The sequence below is a fragment of the Pantherophis guttatus genome, chromosome 3 (assembly GCF_059756535.1).
Source record: "Pantherophis guttatus breed Tessera chromosome 3, ASM5975653v1, whole genome shotgun sequence".
Classification (NCBI taxonomy): Eukaryota; Metazoa; Chordata; class Lepidosauria; order Squamata; family Colubridae; genus Pantherophis; species Pantherophis guttatus.
Genome location: NC_142065.1, coordinates 128,408,202 through 128,420,221, shown reverse-complemented (window position 1 = coordinate 128,420,221; position 12,020 = coordinate 128,408,202). Strand labels below are relative to the sequence as shown.

Genomic DNA, 12,020 nt, shown 5'->3' with positions numbered 1-12,020 from the left:
CTTGCAAAGATATTTACAAGATTTAGTCAGGTAAGGGCTTTTCTATGGCAGGTAATTGGCCTTCTTATGCACCCCCCAAGGGTTTAATTTGAAGATTGTGGAAAAGATCCCGAGTCTCATTGAAGGCCTCACTGAAGCTGCACAAATGTTATTCCCAGTTATGAGATGTGTGAAGAAGGAAAATGAGATTTGATTTAGAACCCAAACTGAATGCAGCACAGCCTGCAACTAGAAATAGGTTCAGAAAGCAAAGCAAAGCAAAACAAAGCAAAACAAAAGAACAACTCATCTTAGTTGACTGGCAACAAGTTTCTCAGTAAATCTGTCTTTTCGTTTGTAGTTCATGTTATGCAATAGATCTTTTGTTGTAAAGACTGGGCTCTTATAATACAGTATCTTTTAAATCTTTTGTTTAACTATGATTTACTGAATGGTGCATGCCATATTTTTCTGATATTTTATTATTTTACCATTTTTATCTCTTTTTACTTTTGTTGAGGACAGTTGTATATTTATTTTTTTAGTGTATTAGCAGTCGTGGTTAATTTTTAGAGCAGAGATCAGTTACAAAGTTTTTAAATTAATATTATTAACATTTTGATTTTGTTGTAGCAATTCAGTAAGGTAGACAGCAATTTTGTTTAAAGTGCGGACTCAGCAAACAAAAGTATTCATTGAACAGTACTCATTTGTGGAATGCCTTTGCAGCTAGTTCTTGACTTATGACAACAACTGAGCCCAAAACTTCCATTGCTAAGCAAGATAGCTCTTAAGTGAGTTTTGCCTCAGTTTATGACCTTGCTTGCAACAGTTGTTAAGTGAATCACTGCAGTTGTTAAGTTAGTAACACGGTTGTTAAGTGAATCTGGCTTCCCTATTGACATTGTTCGTTAGAAGGCCACAAAAAATGATCACATGACCCAGGAACACTGGTGCCTTCATAAATACAGGCCAGTTGCCAAGCATCCGGATTGTGCTCGCATGACCATGGGTATGAGTAAGTATTAAAAACAGTCATATGTCACTTTTTTCAGTGCCATTTTAACTTTGAATGCCCACTAAATGAATGGTTATTAGGTTGAGGACTACCTGTACAGTACATTTGGTGAGAAAGATAGTAAACTCTTCCATATCCAATTTTCAGCACCCAAACTGTGGCCATCAGAACACCTCAAGATCATAACAACAAAACTCAGTTCCCAAAATAAAATCTAAACTTTCAGGAAAATAAGGGTGGAAATAGGAGTATGATGTTTCAAGGTATAAACCCCTGGGAAACAGATCAAAATTGTACCTTCAAAATTTAGCAGCAGAATTTTCAGATAAAACCTTACACAAATATGGTGAAAAGGGCAGTGCAAGGTCTTTGGAAGATGACACACATCCATTTCTTTCTTTAGCATTCCCCTGCATGATTAAAAAAACCAGGCCAAAATACTTGAGCCTCATCCCATCTGGACTTCTCTGATTGCACTAATCAAGAAGCTATATTTCAGCCTTCAAACTAAAAACCCTGTTCCTAAATATAAAGGCCATTTTCTTGTTTCAAGAGATGGTAGTTATTGGATTGTTTTTGAGATCATAGTTGCTGAATATTGTATTTGTGTACAGGGGACCAGCCTAGGATAATTCACTACGTAGATTATTTAAAATAAAGGATTATGCATAATTCAGAAAAGAATAAAGCCCAAATTGTAATAATGATTTGTTCCTAAAGCTGTAATTGTTAGAGTGATTGTACATTTTGAATTGGTACAGATAAGCATTTGTGTGTGTTTTCACTGAAACTTCAAACTAGAATGCATATGTCTTCCTGCAGGTATCCACTTACTGTAAGAGCAGTTCCAAGCCCCATTCGGGAACACTCTCTCCATTTACTTTCTTTCGTATTCATATATTCGTACATTATTCATAAGCGCTTCATATCTTTTTCTGTGATTGTACTCTGCTACTATCACTGCTATATTTATGCATTTTACAAAGGGTCAGAACAATAACCTCAAAGTTCAGTTTCAAATATATTGGATAAAATATTTAGCATTCACTAGATAGATAACTATTTGATCCCAGCTTTTGCTTTATTTTGTGTCTGGCCCACCTTGGCTTGAATATGTCATTGGTTTCATTCCCATATTAATTTACCAGTTATTCTACACTACCACCTGAAATACGACCATTACTTAAATTCATGTTATATGATCCCTCTTTATAATCCCTTATAGAGGATTCATTTCCTTTAAATCATTTAATCACATTCTGGTTGTTAGCTGCTAGTAGATTTCTTTCTATTAACTGCAGCCTTTTACTGGAAGCTTTTACAAAGTACAGGATGTCATTTCAAATGTTCTTTAAGTAGCTGAATGCTTCTTTAGTCCAGTCATTGGTTCCTCTGTGGTATTTATAAAACAAAGCGCCGGAACTTTGTGCTCAGGATTCTCCAAAATGTTTTCAATGAATTTTGGAAATGCAATAAGACATAACTTAAATCTTGCAGTGATGAAATATTTCAGTCCTCTTGCACTCATTGTTTACTTTGTATTTGAGTTTGGGGAATTAATTTCAATTTTGTTCTCTTGAAGCAAACATCTTTTACACGTGATAAGGGGGAAAAAGGGGAATTTCTTCAGATTTTGGCAGATTTAACAAGTACTAAAGAAAAAGATGGGTCATTGTTTATCCTTGGCACCCACCTTCCAGCAAACAAACTGACCATTGTACCACTTTTAAAAACCTTACTAAAATATGCAGAAGTTGTATTGCATATGCTGCTTCCCCTTGGTGCTTTCCATCAATACCAATTTCACTTCTGAGATAGTTCAGGATAAGTAGTCTGTCACAAGAATAATAACAAAATAACAAAAACAGCTGCCTCCAGTTTAGTGCAGGCTGGATAGGGCTTGATCAGGTCTAAAGAGACAGACATTCTACTAGAGGAAATTAGACTTTGTATGGTCTTAATAAGCGGTTGTCTTTATTACTTTCTACATATTTATTTAATCATTGCGGTGATTCATTTTTCCTGTTGTAGATCTTAAGAGGTTAGAAGTGATGAAATGTGTCCACCTTTGCCTAGAAGTTACACTCAAAAAAACCTTTCATTTTCAAACTTAGTTAGTACATGAGGATGTGATGCGTACATGTGTATTTGCGTGTATTTGCAGATCTAAATTTCTGTGAATATATGTTGCTCATATTAGAGTTTTTGTGTGGACATGCCTATTTTGCCTTAATGATGGGTTATTCAGACTGAAAAGTCATACTAAAAGCCACAGTTTTACAGAATCAGTTTATCTGACATTGTACAGTTGAAACTTATGTTACTATTTGTAATGATGACACTATAACATACGAAGAAAGCAAGCATTATACTAGTAATTTGTTAAATTTTGAAAAGTGCTGAATGCCCATATTCCACTAAGTTCAGTTTATAATAGAACTTGAGGATGATCTATAGACTGATATTTACAATTCACACTGTAGATTTCTCTACCAGGTTAATTATTTTTGAAATTTTAACTTAAGTGGTTATTTTTTATGAGCCTTGGTAGATTTTACTCTAAAATTTTTATTAATAGGCATATTTTATTGATTAAAACAATTTTTTATATAACATGCCCTCAGTGACATCACTTCCAGTTAAGTAAACTGCAAATACAGTAGGGCCTTTCTTAAATAATGACTCTTTGAAATTGATCAAGATCCAAACTGTGATGAGAATAATGTAGCAATAACAATAACACTCTGTACTTGAGTTGACTGTCGATCATTCTCACTGTGAGTGTACATCAACACAAATTGTAAAATCAAGATTGATCCAAGTATATAAACTTCAGACTATTACATTAACTGGCCACAGAGCAAAATGTGTGTTCATAATTTTTTAAAAAGTACTTATCTTTTTGTTTTTATTTCTCATTTTTAAATATTTACTTAGAATTAGTTTCTCTGAGTTCATTAGTGATAATTTAATACAAATAAGGATTTAATATGCAGTAGAAATTTCAATCCCTTTAGGGAGTTGTTAGAATGTAGATATAAATTACTTTTATACTCCTAAGTTTTCTTCAGGGAATCCTAAGAAGTGTAGTTCTGTGGAAAAGGAAAAAAAACTGAGATCTTGGAGAATTTTGTCACCTTCACCAAACTATAGTGTGGTTACACCTTGAAATCTTTATATTATATATACAAATATATACAGCTCATGCTGTATTTTCCACTTCTCTTACTCTCCCCCCCTCTCCCTCCTTTCATTCATCTGCCTCTGCCATTAACGTCCCACAACTGCTAATTTTCCCAGTACATTTCATTCTCTCCCTCTCTTCAATATCCCAGCATGGTACAGCTCACCAGCCCATTCCTCTTGGAAATTCACTTCAGCTGTGGATATCTCTTAACCAGGGATAGGTTCCACTTACCTTTACTACCAGTTTGCAGCGGGAGTGCGCGCTTGTGCGCTTGCTTGCTCACGTGCGTGTCCTTCTGCGCATGCGCAGAAGCTTCTGTGCATGTGCATATCACCCATGATGACATCGTGGCAGGTGGGCGGGGCCTCCCACTGGTTTTACTACCAGTTCTATAGAACCAGACAGAACCAAGAGCAACCCACCACTGCTCTTAACCTGCAGACCCCCATTCTTTCAGGCAGTACCTTCCTTTCACTTTTAACTGCAATTGTCAGTGTCCTTAACTTTTTTCTATAAAATGACTTCTGATAAAATTATTAAAATGAAGTAGCTAATAGTGGTTGCCCAGTACTCATCAAACAGGTCCTAAATGCTTTCTTACAAACAAAGGTTTATAATGCCTTCCTAAAGGCCGAGAATAAAAGGGCTGAATGCACCTCTTCTGTGTTCCATAATGTGGGAATAATTGCAAATAATTCCTGTCTTCTATTCAAACCTCATTCACAGTAGTGGACCTTAAGCAAGTCTCAGGTATTGAAGGGAAGAGTGGAGAGTAGGGCAACATGTAACTGCCTTGCCTTACTCTTCCCTCTAAAATTACTCCAGAATCCTCTGGGATTCTCTGGATCATGTTTTGTCTGAAACCCTGGAATAAAACTTCCTAGCTTTTGTTTCTGCTGGACTACAGCCAATTAAAAATGGTTTAGTACAAGAGTGTCAAACTCAAGGCCCTTGGGCCAGATCTGGCCCGTGATGTGGTCGAATCTGGACCATGGGGCTGTCCTGGTCTACCCTATGCAAAGAGGAAAGATCAGGCTAGCATGGCTTCAGCCTGGTCTACCCAGTGTGAAGAGGAAAGATCAGGCCAACGTAGCTTCGACCCAGTCTACCCAATGCGAAGAGAAAACATGCCAGCAGTTTGGTGAGTGGTGTTAAGCTGGCCATGCCCACCCAGTCAGCCATGCCTGCCCAACCCCCTGAGGTCAACCACAGCCCTGATACGGCCCTCAATGAAATTGCGTTTGACACCCCGGGTTTAGTAGTACCTCTGGATTCTGACAGTTTGTTCTGTGTTCAAAATAAATCATTTTTCACTTTTATCAGTACTTGTGAGTGTATCTGGTGACTGCCATTTTCCTAATGCATAAGCTAGCTATTCCATTTATGCACTTATGCTGTTAGCTGTCTTATTTTCCTCTCCAAATCTTCAAAGGATTTGCTATTGGTGATGTGAGCAGTACACTCACATCACCAATAGCAAAACCTTTCAAGATTTGGAGAAGAAAGTAAGGCAGCTAAGGCAGCATTGCACATTCACCTGGAAACTTATCTGGTTCTATTGATCTAACAGCAAATATTGCAAGTGAGGAAATAAGCCAAACGGTAGCACTCTAGACAGTATAATTCAAACAATACAGCAATGATAAACGGGAAGATATGGAATTACTATTGGGACTCCCTTGCAAAATGCCTGCTAAGAGAAAGACTGTGTAGAGGTGGGCATTATGATTGATTCATCACACATTTGGGAGGCCCCCACTACTACCTAGGGCTTTCTATTCTGCGGGAAGTTGAACAAATAGGATTTAGTCTGATATTATAATTTATTAAATATAATATCTTCTTTGGTTCTATATCTCAATTCCTTTCTTTTCATAAAACTTCTGGAGATCGTGGTATAGGGGATTTGTGATTATTTAGAACTAAAGTTACAAAGTAGAAATATTTGGGACATTGTTTTCTTTTTTATTAACTAAATAAAAAATAAAGAAAATGAATTTATGAAATTATAAAAGAAGTGGGGGGGGGGAGATTTTAAAAGCCTCAAACTATACAGGGCATATCTGAGGTAGGCAGTGTTAGGGGTCTTTGCTCAAGGACCTCTACCAGCAAGATAAATTACTAGTAGGATTTAAACTCTGACCTCCTGCATCAAATGTTGGTACTCTAACCACTAAGCTATCCAGCTGTTTATTGAGCATATATTAATGAAAGGAAACAATGAAGTAGAGAAATGAAGCAAATTTAATATCTTTTATTTTTCTGTACCCCTCAGGAATCTTTCTTTAGATTCTGGCAGAATGCCTTATTGTAGCATCAGCATCTTGTGGCCTATGAGGAAATACATCCTAAAAATAAACATCTGCTGCAGATAACCAGGTATTAGATTAGTTGGAGCTTTAACAGTGGAAGATTAATATCTCAAATGGAATTCTTTAAACTTTTTATCAACCTGCACAGTTTTGGTACAGAACTCTGCTCAACAACCTACTGTAACCACTATAGTAAAAAAAAAAAAAACCCCACTATGATGGGGAAGGGAAGCCCAAGAATTAGGTTCTTGCCCACTAGTCAAAATGGATTTCAGTAACAGAATATTACCAAAAGTTATCATGGGAGTTGTTTCTATGTGTCCCATCCCAGATGGGATGGGACACGCACTAATTGTGAGATTGGTGAGTGAAGCAAGTGATGATATTCTCAAAGCTATCACTGCTGACTATGAATATTGGGGAAACAATCTCCAGTTCCTAAAGTTGCTGCCAGAATTCAATAGGATGCAAGAATGTGGAAATAATTTTCACGTTGCTCTCATAATACATAAATTAATGTAAAAGTCATCTTTAATTCTGCTGACTTTCTTCTGGAGATCATTAGCTTTTCCCCCCCTTTGACTAGCAAGCTGCTCATAAGATTTCCTAGTCTGGGTGACTAATTATAATTTTATATTTTGAAGGTTTCTTTATTACTGAATTTTTGGAGTATGTCTTTCTTTGTGCTGTATGGTTGGCTTTCCTCCAGCGCTTGACATAAAAATGTCTTTAAAGCATTTTTAATTTTTACCTATCGGCATCCCATGATTTTCATTTTGTAGGAACTCCTTCCATTATGGACATTGCATTCAACAGAATGTTCCCCAGCCTAAAATGTAATTTTTTTCCTTTCTGTCCTCTTGCAATGTATTCTGGGGGTGTCTTTCTTTTTCTTTCATATTCTATTTTTTCTAAACATCAAAATGAATCAGAATAAAAGACAGATGAACCATTAGCTGTTTGTTGCTTTATAAACAACCATAAGAATTCTGAAATGTTTCCATGAAATGAAGCAGTATGCTCCATTTTTTTCCAGTACCAATTCATTATCGCCTGAAAGGCTAGTGCAGTAAATGAAATTTTCAGAGTATCTCCTGAAGCAGCCTTAGTTTCAATAGTTGGAGGTTACCACAGATACAGTAGAAAGATAAGAGAAATAATAGCAGCCACCCCATCATATATCTTTTACTGAAAGGCACCATATTCTACAGTATTCATGAATCTACATTGATAATGCATTTAGTGGAACCCAAGCCTATGAATAAGTTTTAGAATCCCGTGAATAACACTACAAGCTGACTGTCCAAGGATAGGCAGCCTCTTAATATTTGTAAACTACTTGTCTGCAATGTTCTCTACATGAGGCTACCCTTAAAATTATTCAGATGCTTCAACTGAATGCAGCAGTTTAGGCCGTGATAGGCAGGCATGATGGTCTTCGTGTACCCATGTACACCTCTGCTCCATAAGCTGGAAGTCTGCTTTTGGAAGTCTACTCCTGAGTACAATTCAACATATTGGCTCTTACATATGAAGTCCTACATACCATAATGCCAGGTTGTTACAGGGACTACCTATCTTCTAAGTTTTCTACCTGGCCATTCATCCTGGCAAAGTTTGCATCCTTTAGGTCCCTTCAGTTAAACAAGCATCTTCTATCAGGACCCAAGGAACTTGCCCCCCCCCACCTTTGGAATGACATCCCCACTGAAATCCTTTTGCTTCTCACCCTGTTAGCAATCTGCAAAGCCTTGAAGACTTTGTCATTCTTGCCTTGAGTTGAGATGAACATAACAAACACCTTGTTCGTTATGTCTGTTACATTTATTTGTCTGCATATTGTGCCTGGGTCCCATTTTGGTTTTAGTTTTTATTGGTTTTTATGATACAGTATTATATTGTGAACTGCCAATGAGTTGGAGTTGCATGGCATCTAAATTGAAATAAATAAATAAACAACAGGCATTGTACTAGATTCCATTTCACAGACTAATATACGCTATACAAGTAATACCATTTAGGTCAATCAGAAATGTTAACATATAGGGTAAAATAGAGGCATTCACTGATTTTTTTTTTCAATTGTATATTAACAAAATGTTGATTGTATTGCTTTTTATGTCCTCTTTAAAATAGGAGAGGCTCCTTTCAGAGCAATTGTTAGGAGTGTATAGAATGAAAGAAAGTGGATACTTTTGATCTGTAACCAGAAGGTAATTTTAATAAAAAATAAAATTAGAAAGAGCATTTAACTTTTTCTTTATTTTCTTTATTCTCATTTCCTTAATTCTAGATCAAGTCATTCAATTAATTAACCTTCCATTTTTTGATACTCTTCAATTATGCATGACCATCATCTTAGAATTAGAAAGTCTAACACATTTGAGAATACCAGATAGTGGAAAGCTAATTTACTCCTCCGCCCCATTATAAAATTTAGTGTTATTTTTGTTTTTTTCTGAGGGATTTCTTTTAAAGTTATATAGTACTGTGCTATAAAGAAAATAAATGCTAGGATCAATGAATGAAAACTTTTTAGCTCATAACCAGGTTCACAGGACTGAAACTGAGACCAGTCTGCCTGCTGTGTCTTTTCAGTTTTGAATTTTATAAAGAAATTAGCAGTCTTCCCCAAATCATGCAGTGTCTCACCCTATAATTTCTGAATCACAGGTTCTTTCAGAAGAGAAATCAGGCAGTTCCTATTGTCTTCCGTTTCCCATGTATGGCTGGATCAGAGCATCTATCACCCCTCTCTTTTTGTCCTCATTTTATACTGCCAGAGCATACAAACTCCAGCATTTTTTCAACTCTTCTCCAGCACATCAAGAATGAGGTTGCTAGAGTTAGAATGCTCTGGAGGTATGCTCTTAAGATTACCTGTGAAGGTTCAGGACTGACTCTGGAACTCAACCAATTTCATACATTCATAGTCAGCTTGGTAAGCACTGAGCCAACCTAGCCCTGACAAACCTCAAAATGGGCTTTCCATTTCCTGGCTATACCTATCAACTAATAGATAATAGATTCCTTATAGCAAAAGAAAAGAATACAACCTTTTATAGTGGCCAATTTAAATCCACATATAAATGAAGAGAGTGTGTGTGTGTGTGTGTTTGTGGTTTACAAGCAAGATTTCATATGGCATACCATTAAATAGAATCTTAATGATTTGGACTTGTCAAAATGTCTGGCTTGTTTTATTTTTATTTTTTTCACAATATTTTTTCAACAATTTCTGTTGAAATTTTTTTCTATAAAAGCAAATAGAAACTAAACAGAAAGAGATATAGAAAGAAAGAAAGAAAACAAAGTCCAAGGAAAGAAAAAAAAGATAAAAAAGCAGATAATTTTTGTGATTCCTTCACTACTATAATATACATTGTGAGACGGATCTTGGAGTTGTAGTGGACAATCACATAAATATGAGCCAACAGTATGATGTAGCTGCCAAAAAAAATCAACAGAGTCCTAGGCTGTCTTAACAGAGGGATAGAATCAAGATCACATGAAGTGTTAGTACTAAGACTGAACTTGGAATATTGCATCCAGTTTTGGAATATTGCATGATATGAAAAAGATGTTAAGACTGTAGAAAGTGTGCAGAGAACAAAGGTGATTAGGTGATTGGAGGCTAAAACATGAAGAACAATTGCAGGAATTGGTTATGTCTAATTTAATGAAAAGAAGGACTGGGTGACATGATAGCACTGTTGCAATATCTAAGGGGCTGCCACAAAGAAAAAGAGGAAGAAGAAGCAGCAGCAATGTATGGAAACTAATCAAGAAGAGAACCAACCTGACAGTTAGAACAATTAATCAGTGGAACAGCTTGCCTCCAGAAGTTGTGGGTGCTCCAACATTGGAGGTTTTTAAGAAGAGATTAGATCATTATACCATTTTCTGAAATGGTATAGGGACTCCTTCTTGAGCAGGGGGTTGGATTAAAACACCTCCAAGGTCCCTTCAACTCTGTTATTCTGTTATTCTAGAAATATTCTATAGTGCTCCAGTGAAACAAAATGGCTGTGTGTGTAGATACAAGTGCTCACAGCAATTGTCCAAAACTTGCAAATGATATGTCTGTTTTGCATTTATTTCTATACATTGAAAATAATATCTTTCAAGGCTTTGCACACTTTTTCTTCTCACAATGGAGTCTGGTAAAATTACTGAATTGTAACTTTTGAAATGGCTTATCTCTTGAGAAAAAAACCCCAACACTTTGCATCTCTAAGTGTTTTGTTTGTTTGTTTGTTTGTTTGTTTGTTTGTTTGTTTGTTTTTTGGTCTTTTTCCTCATCTTCTCCAATTCCTTTTGTTATATTCCTTTTATTTTGAGTTCTCTGGTTTTTGTTTTTGTTTTTAGTTTTCTTGGGCTTTTTCTTGTTTTTTCTTTCTTTCTCCTGTTTCTTTCTTCTAATTATATATTTGCATCCTTATTAATGCTTGTTTCTCTCTACTACACAAAGATACTGGGGAGAATTTCATTAGTAATATGATGAAACATTAGAACTAGTGATATAAGTACAAGCTGCTGGATAAATACAAATAGTCCTTGAACTTACGATTACAATTGAGCCCAAAACTTCTGTTGTTAAGTGAGACATTTGTTAAGTGAATTTTGCCCCATTTTACAACCTTGCTTGCATAAGTGGTTAAGTGAATCATTGCAGTTGTTAAGTTAGTAACACTGTTGTTAAGTGAGTCAATGGACTTTGCTTGTCAAGAAGGTTGCAAGAGGGATCACATGACCCTAGGACACTGCAATCATCATAAATTTGAACCAGTTGCAAAGTGTCCGAATTTTGATCTCATGACTTCAGGGACACCACAATGGTCGTAAGCATGAAAAATGGTCATAAGTGACTTTTTTCAATACCACTATACTTCAGCTTTCTGTTATCAATAAGTGAAAGAATTTATCATAATTTAGTACATCATGTAAAATATTAATGCTATGTAAATTATAATTTTATATTAGTTTTAATGTATTGATAATTTAGTATTTGTAGTGGGTTAATTTTGTTTTAATTGCCTTAAGTGCTTATAGTGAGGGAAGCCAAATAAATGCAACTTCTAAATTTGTATATGATCATGCAAAGTTACATTATAAGTTATTGATAACTACTTAATTGTGGCATTTTATGTTCTGAACCTAATTATTTCTAGAGTCAGTCATATCACAGGGCATGAGGCTTTTTTTTAAAAAAAAAATCAAGATGACAACCCCACTGGTATAGTGAAGCTCAACACATTTTAGCACAGAACATGAAACTTTGATCACACTGTCATGACTGTTATATTGATTTTTTGTACAATACTCTTTGGGTACTTTTTCTAAAATGTGGCTGCCAGGTTCAGGGGGCAGTACATCACCCAAAGGGTGCCTTGATAAAAGATGCAGGATGTTCTTTGGATTAGCCTCATAGCAAGATGAGTTACATCACATGAATTCTGATGAAGTTGTGACTGCTGGTTTAGATATTAGAGTTACTCACTAAAGTGCTGTCTTAACACATGGG

At 35.8% G+C, this 12,020-nt stretch overlaps 1 protein-coding gene across 2 annotated transcripts in view; it reads left to right on the top strand.

Annotated features, from left to right (window-relative positions):
* GABBR2 (gamma-aminobutyric acid type B receptor subunit 2) overlaps positions 1–12,020 on the top strand; it is a 376,357-nt gene that overhangs the window by 119,763 nt on the left and 244,574 nt on the right. The window lies entirely within an intron of this gene.